Raw genomic sequence first — 21,104 nt, forward strand, 5'->3', positions numbered from 1 at the left:
CATTATAAGTGAAATAAGCCAGACACAGAAAGACAAATACCACATGTTCTTACTCATCTGCAGAATCTTAAAAAGTTGGCCTCGTAGAGGTATTGAATAGAACAGTGATTACCAGAGATTAACAAGGGTACAGGAGAGGGGGCATACAGAGAGTTTGTCCAGTGGGTATAAAGTTAAAATTAGAAAGGAAGAAAAAGTTCTGAGATCAATGGCACGGTAGTGTGAAGGACTATAGTCAACAATATGGTATTATATATCTCAAAATAGCCAGAAGGGAAGATTTTGAATGTCCCTAAAGAATTGATAACTGTTTGAAGTGATGTATATGTTAATCACCCTGACTTGATTATTATGCAATGTATACATGTATCAAAACAACACCTTGTGCTCCATAAACATGTACAATTGTTATATGTTATTGAAAGATAAATATTCTACCAGAATTGGATGAATGATGATTTGATAATTTTCACATTACACATTGATGAATAAATATTTGCATTGATTTGTAATTAATCTGGTCATATTTCCCCACATTGTCCAATATATGTTAAAAATTTTCAAAATATACAATGTCATTCATATTTTATTGTATTTCTGTATGCTGATAGTGTAGAAATGACCACAAGAAGAAACCTTGCTCTAAAATGAACAAATGAACAATATATGCCAGGATAGACACACATTAAACAATAATATAAGTATCTGCATAATATGTGTCTCAAATTATCATTATAAGTTATTATGAGTATTTTAACACACTGGAAAATTCACTTGCTAACAGTTTCTTCCATTCACACTGCTTACCTTGTGAATTTATACTTTTGTACTCATGCTACCATCCCTCAAAATGTTTCTTGGAAACCTCTCTTAGAGTAGGTTTTAGAACCTCCAGCATGTTATTTTTAAAATTCTTCCACATGGATCATGAGTTTGATTTTTGAAAACAGTTGGAAAAAAATTCAGAAACAAAACGAAATAATGGAATTCTGAAAAAATTATGAATTAATTTTGGTAGAATTATAAATTCAAGTGCCTGCATGTGCTGGATAGGTAATGTAAAGTGAGTTCAGACAGCCTGCTGGACACTGTAGTAGCTGGAGAGCTCGGGCTACGTCTAAAGGATGCTGGAATGCAGGATCAGCATAGCCTGGTTTTCCAGTCTTGCAGACTAGGCTGAAAATTTGCATACTCTCTGGACCATCTCAGTGTTTTAAATGTTGCCTCAGTTCTTTCAACACTTGATTTGCAATCTCTGCTTTACAATAGTACATTTTCATAGTGATTATATTCTATGCAGATTTTACTTAAACTTTTCATAAATATAAATGTCTTCACACCATTTTTTTCTCATTAATTTATCAATAGCATACGACAAAGAGTGAGAGGCAGAATGGAAAGATATAACATGGTCTTCCTCCATATAAAATAGCATTTTCCTTCTACTTTACCCTCACATATTTTTGCCATCACATTATCAGCATTTGACAGATTGTGTATTTACTTATTTGTCTTTTTCACTACTACAACCTAAGCTTTATGAAGATTGTTGTTGTTGTTGTTGACTGATTTATCCTTATATATTAGAATATTTATTGGCAAATAATAGACTCTTAATAAATACTCATTGAATGAATGAACGACTATTACACAGATAGGCAACTATATAGAAGAAGTGACCAGGGAATTACGGATATTTAACTTTGACAAGAAAATACACAATCAGGAATATATCCGATTGTATGTTGGAGCTGGCTCATAGTGGCCTGCAAAAGGTGACGGTGTGCATCTCTTCTCAGCTCTGCATACAGTGGCGCCCCGTTGGTTGGTTGAAGTAAGGCATGGTGAGATTAACTGCACCTCAGAAATCAGCAAATGATACAAATACTGTCTCATTTACCAGCATACTATTGGATACAAGAGTTATGATATATTGACTTAGTCAAAAGAAGCACTTTCTAACATTTAGAGCTATCTAACAACAGAATGGCCTATCTCACAGTGAGTATTTGGTCCTGCATTAAAGTTTCACTTATTGAAACTATACATCAGCGGTCCCCAATCTTTCTGGCACCAGGGCCTGGTTTCGTGGAAGACGATTTTTCTACAGATAAGGGAAGCTGATGGGCTCAGATCATCAGGCATTAGTTACATTCTCATACGGAACGTGCAACTAGATTCCTCACATGCGCAGTTCACAATAGCGTACTGCTTCTATGAGAATCCAGTGCTAACCTGACAGTAGGCAGAGTTCAGGTGGTAGTGCTCTCCTGCTAGCTGCTCGGCTCCTGCTGTGTAACCTGGTTCCTAAGAGACCAGGGACCCATATCCTTCCGCGGTCTGGGGGTTGGGGACCCTTGGTATACATCATAAACTTATTTGAGCTTGTAGAATGGCTGGGACCATAAGATATTTTGCTCCTTTGAATATAGTGTCATTTTTCCTATGGCTGCTTTTAAGATTTTTCTAATCCTCATTGGTTTTTCTAATGTTTTAACAAGGTATGTCCAGTTTTGGAATTATGTTTATAATTTTTAATAATATTTTATTCATTTACTTTAGATTCTTGGAGCTTCTTGAATTTGTGGTTTGGTATCTTTTATCAGTTCTAGAAAATCTCAGTTATTATTTCTTTAAATATTTTCTTTGCCACATTCACTTTGTTCTATTTCTGAGATGTTATACTTTCTCATTGTACTCTCAAAGTCCCTACCCCTTCCTTTATATTTTCCATCCTTTTGTCTGCGTTTTAGTTTCTTCTAATCTTTCTTCTAGTTTATTAATTCTTTCTTCAACTGTGTCTAATCAAATTATAAATCCCATAGAATTTTTTTGCAAAGTTATTACTTTTTTCTGTTATTTATTTTCTATTTGGTTGTTTTCCAAATTTGCTATGTCAACTTTTATAGTTTATAGCACCATACTGAAATATTTATACTTGATATTTTATTTTTTTGTGAATAATATAAGCATGTATGTTTTTATAGCCTTATACTTCATTTATAACAAGCCTAGTATATCAAGAGTAGTATATATCAGGCATTTGTGGGTGTGTTTCTATTTGCTGTTGTATCAGTTTGGTTTCATTACTGGATTCTTATTTCTTGTATGCCTGGTTAAGTGTGCTGGACATTGTTTTTGAGCATAATATGTAAGAATAATTGGAAATCTATGATGACGAGCATATTCCTTCAAAGAAGACTTTTTTTTTTTACTTTTTCCAAGTAACTGGAAATAATAGTCTGGGACCATTTTAATCTCAGTTCAAGCTTTAAGATTTTCTGGATTATCCAAATGACAAACAACCAGGCTAAAATTCTATGGAATCATTCGTTTATTTTCAGTTACTATTTATGATGGAAGTACAACATTTTTATGTCTCAGTTTAATGAAATAAATGATTAATTAGAGTCTTCATTTTAAGTGGAACCCAGGCTTTGACTCTTGCCCTATAGCCCCATGACATTGCAGAAAGCTTAGCTCAACTTCAGAACCTTTTCTCTGCAATGTTAGAATTTGCTTATTTTGGGGTTCTTGTCTTCCCACTGGCTCTGTGCTGTTAATTCTCCACCTTCTTGTTAACTCATAGCTGCTTTTAAGATTTTATTTTTATTTCACATAATTTGTTGTTTTCCTCATTTAAAAAGTTTTTCTGAATTCTGAGTTCTCCATCACTCTAAATTGAACAGTGATTAATATTTTGAGAATTTGTATGTCTTAAAATACTCTTATCCTTATTTCACTTTTATACTTAATGAATAGTTTGGTTGGTTATAAACTACTGTGCTAAAATAATTTTTCTTCGATTTTTTGAAGGCATTCTCCATAGTTTTCTAGATTCCAGTATTGGTATTGAGAATTCTAACTCTAGTCTTAGTTCCAATACTTCGGCTTTATTTCTTCTTAGTGTAAGCTATCAGGATTATACCTTTGTCCTTAATATTTTTTAAGCGTTCATGATGATGGGCCATTCTATGGATTTCATTTATTATGCTTTAATCTCTCTAAGTGTAGAGATTTATGTCCTACAATTGTGGCAAGCTTTCTTTGTTAAATTTTTACTCTCCATTTTCTTCCTCTCCTCCCCTGAATCCTCCATTAATCAGATAAAGAGGCTTCCTAGGATGATTTTCTAATTTTTTATACTTTCTCTTCTATTACCCACACTTCTCTTTTTGTTTTAATGTGTGAGAGGTTTCCCTGATTTTATTTTCTAATTCTTCTACTGGATTTAAATTTCTGATGTATATTTTAATTTCCAACAGCTCTTCTTCTCTGTTCCTATTTTTGTATATCAATCTGCTTTGTTTTTTGGTTGTTTTTGTTTGTTTGTTTTTGTCTGTTTTTTTTTTGAAAAAAAAAATTCTGTTGCCCAGGCTGGAATGCAGTGGCACAATCATGGCTCACTACAGACTTGACCTCCTGGGATCAGTTGATCCTCCCACCTCAGTAACCTGTATAGCTGAGACTACAGGTATGTGCCACCACGCTCCCCAAATGTTTTTTGTGCTTTTTTTGTAGAGATGGGGTTTCGCATGTTGGCCAGTTGGCCAGGCTTTTCTCGAACTCCTGTTCTCAAGCCATCTGACCACCTTGGCCTCCAAAAAGCTAGGATTACGGGTATGAGCCACCATGCCCAGCCAATCTGCTTTTGTTTTATGGCTGTGGTATTTTCCTTTGTTGAGAGAGAGAGAGAGAGAGAGAGAGAGAGAGAGAGAGATTTAAATGCCAATTTTGTGTTTGTATTATCTCCTCATATTTGTCTTTTTTTCCTCTTCCTTTACTTTTTCTGTTTCTGTGGTTAAAAGCAGAGAAGATTCTTCCTGTCTCTTAGAAGGAGGTAGTTGGGATAAGCCTAGCTATCAGTGGTGGGAGAGAGGAGTCTGAAGGCCTACTCTTCAGCATGCAGACTTTCCTTAACCCCCTTGATTTCTTCTCTCCACAATTGCCCTTCTTGCACTCTTGCTATTCCAAAGTTGAGTCTCTCAGGTTCTATTTTCCCCTAAATTTCAGACTCCTGTGAGGCAGTTGGGAAGATGAATGGAAACAGTCATAGCTTATTTTTGTATGGCAGAGTTGTCAGAATGGAATCAAAACTAAGTTGCATCGATACTTGTGTTCAGAATCTCGATTTTTAGCCACAATCCTCACTCCCACCTTCCGTACAACCTGAAAAATGGCTTTTTGCTAAGAGAAACCCATTGTCTTCAATTAGACCACCTCTGAAGGCATTTTTTAAAAGTCACTTCTTTTACTAAGTCAGTTACCACTCTCATCTTTCAAAAATTTGTTGACATCTGTTCTCCCTGCTTCTGTTCTCATTGCCTCAGTGGAATTTTACAATTTTTATTTCTTTAAATTTGGGGTGGTTTCTAGACATAGCAGAAATAAAGGTATATTTCAATTTTCTATCAAGGGATATAAAGGACCTCTTTAAGGAGAACTACAAACCACTGCTCAAGGAAATAAAAGAGGACACAAATAAATGGAAAAACATTTCATGCTCAGGGATAGGAAGAATCAATATCATTAAAATGGCCATACTGCCCAAAGTAGTTTATAGATTCAATGCTATCCTGATCAAGCTACCACTGACTTTCTTCACAGAATTAGAAAAAAAGCTACTTTAAATTTCATATAGAACCAAAAAAGGGTCCATATAGCCAAGACAATCCTAACCAAAAAGAACAAAGCTGGAGGCATCACACTACCTGACTTCAAACTATACTACAAGGCTATACCAACCAAAACAGCATGGTACCGGTACCAAAACAGAATATATACCAATGGAACAGAACAGAGACCTCAGAAATAATGCCACACATTACAACCATCTGATCTTTGACAAACCTGACGATAACAAGCAATGGGGAAAGGATTCCCTATTTAATAAATAATATTGGGAAAACTGGCTAGCCATAAGCAGAAAACCAAAAGTGGACGCCTTCATTATACCTTATACAAAAATTAACTCAAGATGGATTAAAGACTTAAATGTAAGACCTAAAACCATAAAATCCCTAGAAGAAAATCTAGGCAATGCCATTTAGGACACAGGCATGGGCAAAGACTCCATGACTAAAACACCAAAAGCAATGGCAACAAAAGCCAAAATTGACAAATGGAGGACCTAGTGCTAAGAGCTTCTGCACAGCAAAAATCTATCATCAAGCGTGAACAGGCAACCTACAGGGCCAGGGAAAATTTTGCAATCTATACATCTGACAAAGGGTTAATATCCAGAATCTACAAGGAACTTAAACAAATTTACAAGAAAAAAGCAAACAACCCTATCAAAAATGGGTGAAGGGTATGAACAGACAGACACTTCTCAAAGGAAGACATTTATGTGGCCAAAACATGAAATAAAAGCTCATTATCACTGGTCATTAGAGAAATGAAAATCAAAACCACAAAGAGATACCATAACACACCAGTTAGAATGGCAATCATTAAAAAGTCAGGAAACAACAGATGCTGGAGAGGATGTGGAGAAATAGGAACACTTTTACACTGTGGGTGGGAGTGTAAATTAGTTCAACCATTGTGGAAGACAGTGTGATAATTCCTCAAGGATCTAGAACCAGAGATACCATTTGACCCAGCAATACCATTACTGGGTATATACCAAAAGGAGTATAAATCATTCTACTTTAAAGATGGATGCACATGTGTGTTTACTACAGCACTATTCACAATAGCAATGACTTGGAACCAACTCAAATGCCCATCAATGATAGACTGGATAAAGAAAATGTGGCACATATACACCATTGAATACTATGCAGCCATAAAAAATGGATAAGTTCATGTCCTTTGAAAGGACATGGATGAAGGTGGAAACCATCATTCTCAGCAAACTAAGACAGGAACAGAAAACCAAACACCGCATGTTCTCACTCATAAGTGGGAGTTGAACAATGAAAACACATGGACACAGAGAGGGAAACATCACACACCAGGGCCTGTGAGGGGGTGGAGGGATAGGGGAGGGATAGTGTTAAGAGAAATATCTAATGTATATGATGGGTTGATGGGTGCAGCAAACCACTATGGCACCAGAGGTATTGTTATATACCTATGTAACCTGCACGTTCTGCACATGCATCCCAGAACTTAAAGTATGTGTGTATATATATATACACACACACACATCTCTACACACACATATATATGTGTGTGTATATATATGTGTATATTTGTATCTATGTGTGTGTGTGTATATATGTAAATCCTATTGATCAATAAAAAAAATCAGATGAAATTGGCTCTTTAAATGTTTTCTCCTAGCTCCCATCCATTGTCATGTTTTCTGTGGCCACATTAAGGCTTGTTCTCAGATCTGTATTTCCAATCTAAATCCCATTTCTATTCTATTATTATTAGTACTACAAAAAATAGTAATGAAAACAAACATTTAAATAAAATCTAATAAATACCAACTATTCTTCTAAGAACTTGACATGTGTAAACTCATTTAAGCCTCAACCCTGTGAAATAGTGTATCAGTTATGTATTGCCACAATAATGCTACATAGCAAACTACCCCAAAACATAAAACTGTAAAAACATAATTACAACAATGAATCTTTTTATTCTTTCTCACAAGCCACTGTTTCTGCTGATCTTGACCAAGTTCAGAAGACACTGACTTGGCCCATTCACCTGTGTACAGTCAGCTGCCTTGTTGAATGGGTGCTGGGAGTATAGGATGGCCTCAGTTAGGACTGCTTGGCTGTTCTCTAGATGGTCTCTCATTTTCAAAATGCTAGCCTGAACTTATTTCCATTGCCATAGGAATGTTCTAACAGAGAGAGAGAGAGCGGAAGCAGACAATGCTTCTTAAAGCCTAGGCTTGGACTGCACACTGTTACTTCCCACATATACTATTGGACAGATCAAGTGAAAACACCTAGGTCAAGAGGTAGGGTATAGACTTTGCTTCTAGATGGAAAAAATACACAAAGTGCCAAGTGTATGCATCCAGGAAGGGGTAAAGAACAGGACTAGTTTTGCCACTTATTAGGGTATTATTATTAATCCTTATTTTAAAAGAAACTAATACATAGCAGGGTTAAGCAACTTGCTCAAGGTCATGGACTAATGAGACAATGGCACTAGTATTTAAATACTGACAGTCAGGGTTCATTCTGCACTGTTAACTTCTACATGGTGCTGTCTCTCAGTTGAAGGAATGATAGAGGGGGAAAGGCAAAAGGCAACAAATGGGCTTTGAAGTAACTCTACGGAGATAATTAAAAGACCACATAAAAGAAGGAAAAAATATCTTACTTCAGGAATTCAACACTAAGAATCCTACTCCCTTCATGAAATCAGAAAAGGTTTGCATGAACCCTGTGGGCCTTTGAAAGAGAGAAGGCATACTGTTGATGGTCACCGGCTTACTTAAGGCTGCAGCTTGCAGGAATCCATCTCATCAGAGTAACTGGAAAGAGGCCACAGTATCCAAAAACAAAAACAACAAAAGTCATATGCTGGGATAAGTTCTTGATAGTATGAATAGCCAGGAAAAAATATTTTGAATCTTCTTGTCCCAGCTGCGATATTAACTTTGAATTTTGTCATGTGGTTAATTAAGTTGCTTTATAAGACTAAATTTTTATAAGATGTGTACATAGGAATATGACTTCCCTCTCCTAAGTTACCGTAACAGATATTACCAAATGTGTTGTGAAGTTGACATTCTTAAGTTTTAATTTATAGTTTTATTGCTCCCTGCAATAGCATCTTCTTTCATTTCCTAGTCCCCAGTTTTTCCATTTTGTTTGCAGTAGCCAGATAAATCTATCAAAATGCTCATTTGATTACAGCATTCTTCAGTAATCACCATTATCGTCATACTGACAAAGGTCACTCTTTAAGGACCTTTAGTTCCGCAAACTATGTCTTACCATTGTTTATCCCCCAGCTAAATACCTTGGAGAATTCCAAGTGTGTCATCCACTGTATTAGTCTGTTCTCAAGTTGCTAACAAAGACATACCCAAGACTGGGGAATTTATAAAGGAAAGAGGTTTAATGGACTCACAGTTCCACATGGCTGGGGAGGCTTCACAATCATGGCGGAAGACAAAGGAAGAGCAAAGGGAGGTCTTACATGGCGGCAGGCAAGAGAGCTTATGCTGGGGGAACTCCTGTTTATAAAACCATCAGATCTTGTGAGATGTGTTCAATACCATGAGAATAGCATGAGGGAAACTACCCCCATGATGCCATTATCTCCATTATCTGGCCTTGACACATGGGGATTATTATAATTCTAAGTGAGATTTGGGTGGGGACACAGGGCCAAACAGTATCATCCACCTTCATGTCTCTTTCTCTTTACTCACCTGCTTTCTTGACAAGAAAAATCTTCATCAGCCCTTCCTTCCTTTCCTCCCTCCCTCCTTTCTTTCTTGCTTGCTTGCTTTTCCTTCCTTTTTCTTCTTTATTTTCTTTGCCTATTTGAGAGATTGGCAAGGAGAGTAATGCTGGAATTGGAAACACATGTAACTAATACCTGCCGAAATAATTGTGAGCAGAAGTGATATGCCTTCTGAGCCAAGGCAGAGGAAAGATTATATGTGATTCTCAGACTTCTTCTCATCCTCATTGGCTAAGAAGGGCACAGATCCCAGATGGAACAGCTGTAAGTTAGTGGGGCCTTCCTCCATCTGGATCCCTAAGTAACTTTGTGAAACAGAGCCCCTCTCCAACCTGTGATAAACTTGTACTACAAAGGAGAACTCAATTTTCTTGTGCTAAAATACTGAGATTTGGAAATTAATGTGTGCTGTGTTATAACCTAGGTTGTTAGAAATATATTATTGCAAATTACTTTTAATATTCATTTTTGTCATTATCAGTGAATTTGAAGTTTCAGATAATTATTGAACATTTGTGTGTCATTTATATATTTATTATACTTAGTTCTTTGGTAAAATGCTATTTGTGTCCTTTGCCTATTTTTCTACTAGACTGTTTATGTTGATTTATAAAACATGTTTATATATTAGGCTACAGTAACCCTTTCATGTCATTGGTACTGAAATACCGTTTCCAATTTATTAACTGCCTTTTATTATCATTTTATGATATATTTTATGTCTAAAGGTTTAAAAATTATATACTGAGTAATCTATAATTATTTTAAACTTTTGTTCTTATTTTACGAGAAAGGCCTTCTAAAATCTGATAGATTGGTTTTTCTCTGGATTTACTATTTTCTATTTTTAAAAGATGAAATTATATATTCCATTATGATTTATGTTGTTGCATGCTATTTGGTAGGAATATAGCTTTGTAATTAGTGCATTCATCTTAAAACTGACTTGACTCTTTCTCCTAAATTAAAAAGACAACTCTGATGATCTGCTTTTGAGTTATTCCTTAAGCTACCTTCTCTTGATGTTAAATATCCATTCAGAGGATTCAGAACACCTTGGCCACTTGGCCTCCCCCTGGAGATCTGTCCACTCCAGAGATGCAGAGCTCACCAAAGGTGTACAGGCGGGAAGCAGGGACCTCTGTGGAAGTCAAAAGGGGAAATGCCTGACTCAGCAATGCAAGCAGGTTGTGAGTAGAACAGGAAACAGTTCTCTTCCTCAGTACCTCTTTAGTTAGCAATTTATTTATTCACTGAGTCATTCAGACTTTCCTGTGGTAGTAAAATAAATTGAAAATTGAGAAGCATTTTGCCAGGCAAATGAGAAACACCCTTGAATTTTTTTTCAGTTGTATAAGTGAAACAATAAGTAATTTACAGTCATTCAGACTTCCACTATGCTTAGAGACAAACACACCATAGGTAGTAAAAACTTACCTCACCATGTTTTTCATTACATGACATGTATTCTAAAATTTATATTAGGATATAATACTTGGTTCTCTCACTAAGTACATGTAGATGTTCCTCCTTTAACACAAAGGTCTAATGAGAACCACAAGATCTATAAAAGCCTATAAAACTGAGATTCTACAAATTTCACTCAGAAATGTGTAATTAGAAGTATGTCTGAGTTATGGTGGTGGAGTTTGGGTTTGTGTGTGCACACTTTCATGAGAAAGGGAGCGAGAGAGAGAGAAAAAAAGGAGGTAGAGTGAAAGGAAGAGAGAGATATAAATAGAGATGATAGAGAGAGACTGAGAGACAGAAACAGAGGGGACACAGAGGGGGAACTAGAGAGAGACTGAGAGAAAAAGCTAGAGACAGACAGAGATAGGCAGCAAGAGAAAGAGTCAGACACACACACACACACACACACACACACACAAAGAAACAGAGAGGGGGGAGAGAGAGAGACGTTGAGAGAGCTAGTGACACACGTATACACACAGGGGACCCAACGAGATGCAGCTTGGTCAGAGGCAGGTTTACTTACCAAGTCAATAGCCTTCTGCTTTAAAAGCAGGTATTCCTCATTGATGAAATGGACCATCCCACCATCTTACCTTAGCCTGACTCACCTTACAAAGAATTTTTCATGGCTCTGGGCTGTGATAGTTCTGGAAAGAAGGAAGATGGATGTTCTTAGTACCACCAATACAGAGAGCTGATAATAGCAACCACATTACCAGTGTTTTTTTGCATTTGTTTTCTACAAACAGGTCCTATGATGCTAGCTCAAAGCTCTAATCTTTATTTTGATTTCCCAGGAAGTTGCAAATGAAACTCTACATGGAATTGGTCTGTTGGTTTAATATTAGAGAGAAGTAAAAATGATGGGCATTAACTCTATCAGTCATTGATTTGTGAATTTCCTTGTGTTTTAACATCTAGAGGAAGGTGACAAAAACACTTACATGCGAAAATGATATTTTGTGCATTAAATACAAGTTTTCCAAATATTGAAAGAGTTATATTTTTAAATTTCTTAATGCACAAACCATTGTTTAAAGGTTTTATTATTTTATCTTTTTGAAGATTATTAATTATCTACTATGTTTCAGGTATAGCCCTAAGCAGTGGGGATAAATCAGTGAACAAATCAGCAAATATTTGTGCCTTTATGGAGCTTCTATTCTGGTATGGGGAGATAGACAGTGAAACTTAATAAATGATTAAGCTGCATGGTATTTAAGAAGGTTATAAGTACTATGAAGAAAAATAAAGCAACCTAAGGTGGCTAGGGAATAACCAGAGGGTTAAGGGCTGCAATGAGGATTCTGGAGTTAACTGAAGGTAGAGTCATAAGGATTTGTTAACAGATTGGTCGTAGGATATAAAACAGCAAGTGCAAAGGCTCTGAGATAAAAAACATCCTCATTTATTTCAAGAACACCAGGAAATCCATTGTGACTGAAGAAGAAAGATCAAAGGGAAGAGAATTAGTAGAGGAGATCAGAGGGGTAATGGTGGGGTCGGAAATATAGGACTTTCTAGGCAATTGTAAGAATTTGAGGGGGGAGGTATTTATTGCACTGGTTTAACCAGAAGAATGACACGATATTACACTTTAAACTGATCACTCTGGTTGTGTTGCTGAGAACAGGCTGGAGTGGGTAAATGGTGAAAAGCAGGAAAACCAGTTTGGAAAATGGTGTGCTAATCCAGTTAATAGAAGTTAGTGCTTATTCCAGGGTAGTAATAGTAAGGATATTAGGAAGAGGCCAGATCCTATGATTATCTGAAGGTAGAGTAACCAGAATTTGTTATCAGATTGGATGTAGGGTGTGAAGAACAGAGAGGAGTCAAGGATAAGTCCACGGTTTTATATGTGAGCACTGGAGTGATGGTAATTTTATTAACGGAGATGAGAAAGGGGAGCAGCATTTGGGAGAGAAGAAAATGTTTGTTTGGATATGTTCATCCAACATGTAGGTGTCATTTTAGGTCTTCAGATATATGGATGTGGCATTCACGGGAGAATTGTGAGCTGCAGATAGAAATTTGAAGATTGTCTGTGACTGGGTGATGTTGAAAATTGGGAGTCAGGATAAAATGACCAATGCAGTGAAGGTAGTTAGAGGAGTGGCTAAAGGACCTGGCTGTGGGGCACTTGGGCATTAAAATGTCTAGGAGAAGAGGAAGGGCTTACACAGGAAACTGAATAAGAGTAACCAGTAGGGGAAGAAGAAAATAAGGAGTCTGTCTTGAAAGCCAAGTAATGAACCTTTTTAAATGTTTCTAGGTAGTCAAATAAGGTGAAAACTAAGAATTTGCCAGTGGTTTAGCAATATCTACATCACTGAAGACTTTGATCTAGCCATGGTTCAGTAGAGTGACAAGAGTAGGAGAAAGGGAGGATATGAAGGTACAAGGAACAGATAAATGACTATGTTTCATTTAAAAAATTAGTTTCAGCTGGGCAAGGTGACGCACGCCTGTGATCCTAGAACTTTGGGAGGCCAAGGAGGGTGGATCACCAGAGGTCAGGAGTTTGAGATGAGCTTGGCCAACGTGGTAAAACCCCGTCTCTACTAAAAATACAAAATTAGCCGATCCTGGTGGTGCACACCTGTAATCCCCGCTACTCAGGAGCCTGAGGCAAGATAATCACTTGAACTTGGGAGACAGAGGTTGCAGTTAGCCGAGAAAGTTTCATATGGTAGACGTAACAGTACACTTGTATGCTGATGGAAGTGATAAAATATAGAGGTGGGGAAACTGATGTTGCAAGAGAAAGAAGAGAGATTTGGGGAGCTGGTTCCTTGAATAGGTTAACCATAACCTAAGGCAATATAGTGAATGATTGAGGAGTTGCCCTTGGGTAAGAATGCAGGCAGTTTATCTATAACAAAGGAAAACAGAGTGAAGGTAGTTATTAGGTGCAAATATAATGATGAGAGCTTGTTAGAGTGTCTTCTGATTGCTTCAGTTTATTATTATTATTATTATTATTATTATTATTTTTTGAGCAAAGTAGAAAGCAGAGCCATTGGGTGAGAGTGACAATAGGAGAGGTGTTGAGCATGAGGAGGGAGAAAGACATTTATGAAAATAGTCATCCAGAGAATGGATTAGATAATCAGCACGTACAAATAATGTAGAGGTGGGGCTGCATGAGGGGTGTCCTTCTGACCATTGTTGCTCAGGGTAGTTCAGTACTTCTAGGCTGGTCAAAAATTAGTAGAGTTCTACTCTTAGTCTCTCTCCTCTTCTGCCTCTGCTTCCCAAGAAGTCCAGCCAGAACTTGTGTGTCTTTTTCTACCTAAACTGAGCTGCTTGCACTCCTGTGATTTATATACCATCCTTGTCTCCAGTTGTCCATACTTTGTATCTTACTGTTATTAGTTATTATATTAAGAGTTGATGTTGTCCATGGAGCTTATGATTGGCTAAGCTTGGATATATAACTAGATTTAAAATAAGGAACTGTTGTCTCTGAATCAAGTTTGCGGATTGGAATTATGGAGACTTGATTATAAGTTAATGTAAACATTTTAAAATAAGCAATAGATAGCATCTGGCCATAAAAACCTTTTATTCTGGATATTTAATGAATGGGCAAGAAGGATATATACTTTTGTGAATGTGTAGGAAATGTACCTATTCTGTTCTTATTTGAACAGGAAAGAAAGTGAGGGCTAGAGGAGCCCCTGGAAAGAGGAGCATTTTCCCATTCTTACTTTTATCAACTTAGCAGAAAATAAACGCCTTATGGCTATGGCGGAATAGTCAGTGCCAGATGAGCAAAGCTAAATGCAAGAATCTGCAGTGCCAAGCTCCACGGAATCCCTAAATAGTCACTGACAGATCTTGATTCCAAGTTCAACGTATTAGTGTGAGTTAAATGAGTGTTTCATTAATACTCTAAAATCCAAGTCAGATTGAAGAAAGATCATGAATAGCTAAGAATTACTCTTGTAAATATAATGAGGAGTAGAATGAGTAAGAGAAGTCAGGAAAAAATAAAGAAACTATGGACTCAAAGTCAGAAGTCCTGAGTTTTAATCCTGTTTTTGCCATTGCCTAGAAACCTTAAACAAATCCTGTAACCAGTAAAGCCCTGAACTTCTTATTTGAAAATGCAGGCTTGAGTTAGATGTCTTCTAAAGACTCTTTTAGCACAAAAAAGTAATTCTATCAAGTTAATCTTTATTAAATTGTTTGATCTATTAAAATATGATAAAATATCTTGATGTTTATCTTAATGTATCTAGTTTTTTAATTTTTAAGGAAAATAGGTATTTAGTTTTTGATAATATGTTTTGCTTTTGTTAATAAAATTAACACTTTTTAAAAAAAATATAGAAATCTAAACAATAAGAAAGTGAAGGAAGAAAGCACATCCAGTCCTATCTCTCCCTAGTAACATTTCATGTCTGTAAGGCTACCATATAACAGTTGCTGTTGTGAATGAAATATCTTTGTTTTGTTTTAAATAATTGTTTACTTATTATAGAAAAGCTCCATTTAAAAATACTAATTTCTTAACTGATTGTCTTTGCTGAACACACTATCTTAAGTTACTTTGAGTCAATATTCATGTTTTCTTTATGTAGCAAACTATTTTGTCTACAAATAAAACTTAACAAATATTGAGTCTATTAAAATTTTGTTAAAATTTAACAAAATTTGAGTCCTTTTGATTGTTTATACTTAATATTCTTAGAAAACATTTTTTAGTGATTCCTTTGGTTAGCTTTCCTAGAAGAATATTAATAGTAATGGTGAGAGAGAAAATTTCTGGCTGTTAAGTTTTTTTTTCTTTAAAAAATATGCTAAAGGTCTTTATTAAGAAGTTTAAAAAAAAAATTGAATAGGCGTTTGATGACTTTTTAGAATATATGGTGACTACAGATTCTTTTCCTCTGTCTATTTATGGGAGAAATTATATTAACAAACCTTCTAGCATTAAACCATTTTTATATTCTGCAGTGAACATCAGTTGGTCATTAATAGAATTTCAGTACAGCAATGGATTACAAATATTAACATCTTATTACTAAATTTTGCTGTTAAATTTATGTTGAAATGGGTCTGGGGCTTTATCACTTGTAGGTTGTTTTGGTTGAGTTTTGCTTCAGGGTTACATGGATTTTGTATAAAATTATGTGACGCCTTCCTTCTTCCTCTGAGCTCACAGAAGTAAATTTCTTGAAATCTGAAAGAATTCTTCTATAACACTTTGTTGTTCTATAATAGCTTTGTCGGCTTTATTATTGATTTATTTTGGTTCACTTATATTTTTCTAAGAAAAATGTCTTTCAAACAGATTTTTAAACTTATATGCACAGGGTTGAATACTTTACACAGAGTTAATAGCTTTCCTGAGAACTTGAAAAATGGGGAATTATATGATAATTGTATGACAGTTTGTATTATTGTATAGCTTTGTAATTGCCTTGACACTACAGTTCCTCCTTAAAATTTTCTCCTTTTTCCTGAAATAAATCTATTTGCAAAGAATATGCTTAATCTCTTTCCCATGCTGCACTTTCTTCTGTGTTTTTAAAACATTTTCTTTGTTTTTTTGCTTGTACTCATCTTTGAACAAAGACTGTACAAGACAACTTTTGTTCCAAAAATAGCATGGATAGATCATTCATGGTTTCTCCTGTTTACCTGGCTGCCACTTTAATTCGTCCTTCAAATTTAAATATAAATTCAGTTACGCTGCACCTGGGCAGGTAGGAAAAGATTTGTGGCCATGAAAAGCTTTATTTCTGCATTTTTTTTCTCTATATATTTTCTGGGAAAGAATGCACCAAATTTCAGTTCTAGTGTGTTCTGTGAGTTCTAGTGTGTGTGGGTTGGTGGAGGGAGCTAGGAGGAGAAGAGGGGAGTGGGTTGTGTGTAGCCTGGGTTGAAGGTACTAAGGAGTATGCCTTTGATTTTGGATTATTCAGGTATGTTAACTAGATTAGAAGTCAGGTTGGATAAAAGCCTTGGGTCCTATCGGCGTTCAGTGTGCTGAGGCTACATTTTTTTATCCTGTTTCTTGCATAATAACTTTTACCTCTGTGAAAACTGTTCAACCTTGCTTTAAAAGTCTCTAGATTCTGAGGATTCCTTTCCCATTGCCACGTTGGAGAAAATATGTTACTTTTAAGAAGAGCGGCATCAGCGAAGAAACAAACAATAACAATGTACTGAGGAGTGGTTGTCCATTTTCCTGAGTTTGATTAGCTTGGGACAACAACGGTCTACGGCAGAAACCCATTTCCCCCAAAGCTGCCTGTGCTTCCAGCCTATTCTGCAATTACTTACTGTTCGTGAGAAGTGTCAGAATTTGCTCTAATTACTTCCCTGAAAACTGCACATTTTCAGGAAGGGAAGTTGCATATCAATCTGGTGTTTTTCTTCATGCTGATTCAAATTTACTGTATCTAGCAGAGATTCCTGCCAGAAAGTTGTGATACAGAGTAAGTGTCCCTTATCTGAAATGCTTGGAACCTCAGCGTTTCAGAGTTCAGGTTTTCTTTTGGATTTTGAAATATTTGAATATACATAATGAGATATCTTGGGGATGGGACCTGAATCTAAACACAAAATTCATTGATATTTCCATATACACCCCATGACCGTGGACTGAAGGTAATTTTATACATTATTCTTAGTAATTTTGTACATGAAACAAATTTGTGTACATTAAATCAGCAAGCAAAGGTGTCACTATCTCAGCCATTCATATGGACAATCTGTGGTTGTTTGGTGTAACTGTCATGATGTGCTCAGAAAAGATACATTGCAGCAGAAGCGGGCTGGGGGGGATCTTTTTTCTCTTGAGGATGCTTGGTAAACTGTATGCTGTGCATCTGTGCTTTGACTGTGACCCATCACATGAGTTCAGGTGTGAAATTTTCAACTCGTGGTGTCATGTCAGTGCTCAAAATTTTCAGATTTTGGAGCATTACGGATTTTGAATTTTTGGATTAGGGATGCTCAACTTGTGTATCATTGGCAGTATTTACTGGTTTTAGAATTGATGAACATTTTCTTTCTCATTTGTATTTACGTTTGGTTATCTCTCAGTTTCTTGGAGGAATCCTTTATAAGAAATTCTCATAAGAAGTAACTTATTTTTTTATTTTATGTAAAAACAAGTGAGTAAAACATCTATAGGACGCTTGATTATTTGAACCTTGAGACAGTTAACATTTCATGTAGCAGTTCTCAAAGTATGTTCTACAGAAGTCAGTTCCAAATCATGTTAACAGCATTTATAGGAGCAAAATTTCCACGGTCAAAAAAATGTTAATAACGGAAGTGAAACAAAATTCAACGTAATTCTTTACTGAAGGACTTTTTTTTCAGATATGGAGCTTGGTTGTTATTTGTTTTTAAAATTTTTTAACCTTTATTTTAGGTTTGGAGTTACATATGAAGATTTGTTACATAGGTAAACAGGTGTCACGGGAGTTTGTTTTACACATTATTTCATCACCCAGCTGTTAATCCAGGACCCAGTAGTCATCTTTTCTGCTCCTCTCCTTCCTCCCACCCTCCACCCTCAAGTAGACCCCAGGTCTGTTGTTTCTTACTGAAGGACTTTTCAACACCATGAGTATGCAAAAGAACATTGTGAACTTACAAGACAGACATAATATGCAGTATTTCCTATAACTTATTTAATTTAGTGCCTTTATTTTTTCTATAAATTATAAGAAAGGAAAAATAAGTTAGTATAACAAACACCAAAGATTACTGGTATAACAGCATCATTTCCTAATTATAGGTGAAGCAGTTAAGAAGAAATAAAAAGTCTTCTAAATGTTAGCCTTGCAAATTTAATTATAAAAGTAATCGCTGCCTCCCTTTTCCTGTATCCATGCAGCAAATATTTGGCCCATGCTTAATTCATGATCCCATAAATGTGTGAAAGGAAATTTTAATACGAGGGAAATGGTATGTTCACCTGTTACTTTATAAGGATATTGTGAGAATTGAATGAAGAATGCATGTAAAGTGCTATAAAAATCCCATTGCTTTACAATGAAACCTATAGACCAACAGTTTTAAAACATGCTGTTGTAATATACGGATGTATTGTGAATCATTGTGAGATATGTTGCAAGTTACTAATATTTCTAAGTTTGTGATATTATATGATTTTATAAAATACAAAATGTAACGTGTTCTAGGTTATGCTTATTATGATGTCATTGTCACTGATTTCTGACATAATCTCTCAAGTGGGAGGAAAAGGGAAAAAGTTTTAACTACTCTGCTGGAAATTGACCTAGGAATGGAATGTCTTTGTTGTTGCTGTTTAACATGTGCTGTGATTTGAACGTGTCCCCCAAAGTTCATTTCTTAGAAACAATCCCAATGCAATGGTGTTGAGAGGTAGGACCTTTAAGATGAAACTAGGCCATGAGGGATCTGCCTTCATGTGTGGTTTAATACCGTTATTTCAGGAGCGTATTCCTGATCATAGGATGTGGTTGGCCTCCTTTCCTCTCTCTCACCTGAGTGCTCTTTTGCTCTCCTGCCATAGGATGATGCAGCAAGAGGGCTCTCACCAGGTGCCAGCCTCTTCATCTTGGACTTCTCAACTTCCAGAACTTTAAGAAAATGTATTTCTGTTTATTAAAAATTTTTCAGTCTCAGATAGTCTGTTATAGAAGCACAGAATGAACTAAGATACCGTATGAGCTGTAGCCCATAAAGGTTGTGAATTAAAGCAGCAGAACCCTCCACCTTGAAGCAGCAAACAGTCATAGTTTTGATAAATCAAGAGCAGCCCCCTAATTGCCCAATGTGGTGACTGGTAATATTGCTGAGACATGGCTTTGAGTCACATATGTTGTGAGGCTGCATAGTAGGATGTGTCACTTGGCTCTTGGTGGAGAATATGATTTAGGAGAAAATCTGACCCTTATACCAGTAGTCCCGATGAAGGCACTCATTTGGCTACTATATTTTTCTGTGAATAGAATGTGAAAATTTTTAGAAGACAATTTCTGTTTGCATAAGTTCGTGTTAACAGAAACCATTAGGCCACATTTTCCACAGAAGGTTTTTTTTGTTTGTTTGTTTTTTGTTTTTTGTTTTTAGGGGGCTAAAGAATTTTGTATATGGGAAAATTTATAAGGTAGCTGAAATGAATGGCCTGTGAGGATGAAATCAGACAATACTGAAAAATAGATGTGAACACACGTATACACACATCCACTGCGGAGATGCCAATCTCAGTTTTTAAAGGCATAAAGGCACACTGACTTTTCTACTTAATTGCATTTTAGCAAACTTTGTGATTACGGGCAGACTTGTTCTATACTTTGACTAACCTAAGTGCCTCTAGACAGAAAAAGAAGGGCATTGTGCATACATATTAGCAGCCCGTTACATTAAACTGTGACATGGCACAACCCCTTTGTACAGATTTCATTAGAGCATAGTCTCTTGCAGACATCAGAAATACAAAGCCAAGTAGAACTTTGTATGCTAATTCCCCATTGTATGCTAATTCTCCATTGCCCCTTATTTATTTTGATTGGCAGATATTCTCTGATACAGTAAAAATGTCAAAATGATGACAGAATCTTATTGTTTCACACTTTCTCTTTGGAAAACATGTTGCAACAAAGCACCTTTTACCTACATCTACCAAATGCTACTGCTTTGATAGTCAGTTTGACTGGCTATTTGGGAGTGAACTCTACCAAATGCTACTGCTTTGATAGTCAGTTTGACTGGCTATTTGGGAGTGAGCTCTGCCAATGGCTGCTTCAGCATTTAGCGCATTTTGTTTGAAAAACAACATTCAGTCATGATATTCAGAATCTCAGGAAGACCCACAGATTCTATTTAACACACAATGTATCTGATAGGACTGTATTCATGGATATGCAAAGCTAACTGCTGTTAATATGTAATGTACATGGGCTTTACAGTTTGTAGAATGTTTTTCTCATACTAACTCTCAATGTTGTTGTGGTAGAAATAATTTGGAGTTACATGGTTGGATGCAGGTATCCCAACTGACTCTTTGGCATTAGGCTGGCTGAGGTCATGTTGGAATCTGGGGATTCTGCCAGAGTCTGATTGAGAACACTGACCTCACTGTCAAAACTGCCCCACTGGAGGGTGTTCAGTTGTGACCGGAGTAACTGGAATACTGAATCCCTCTCATTCCTAACTCTGGAGGTATGCACACCAAGTGATACCGTCCTACAAGTGGAGGCACAAAGAGATTCGCAGCATGGTTGGAAAGG

The 21,104-nt window shown here is 36.2% G+C and overlaps 1 long non-coding RNA gene across 7 annotated transcripts in view; it reads left to right on the plus strand.

The window, feature by feature from the left end:
• LOC103886908 overlaps window positions 1-21,104 on the plus strand; it is a 134,945-nt gene that overhangs the window by 22,703 nt on the left and 91,138 nt on the right. The window lies entirely within an intron of this gene.

The sequence above is a fragment of the Papio anubis genome, chromosome 8, assembly GCF_008728515.1.
Source record: "Papio anubis isolate 15944 chromosome 8, Panubis1.0, whole genome shotgun sequence".
Taxonomy (NCBI): Eukaryota; Metazoa; Chordata; class Mammalia; order Primates; family Cercopithecidae; genus Papio; species Papio anubis.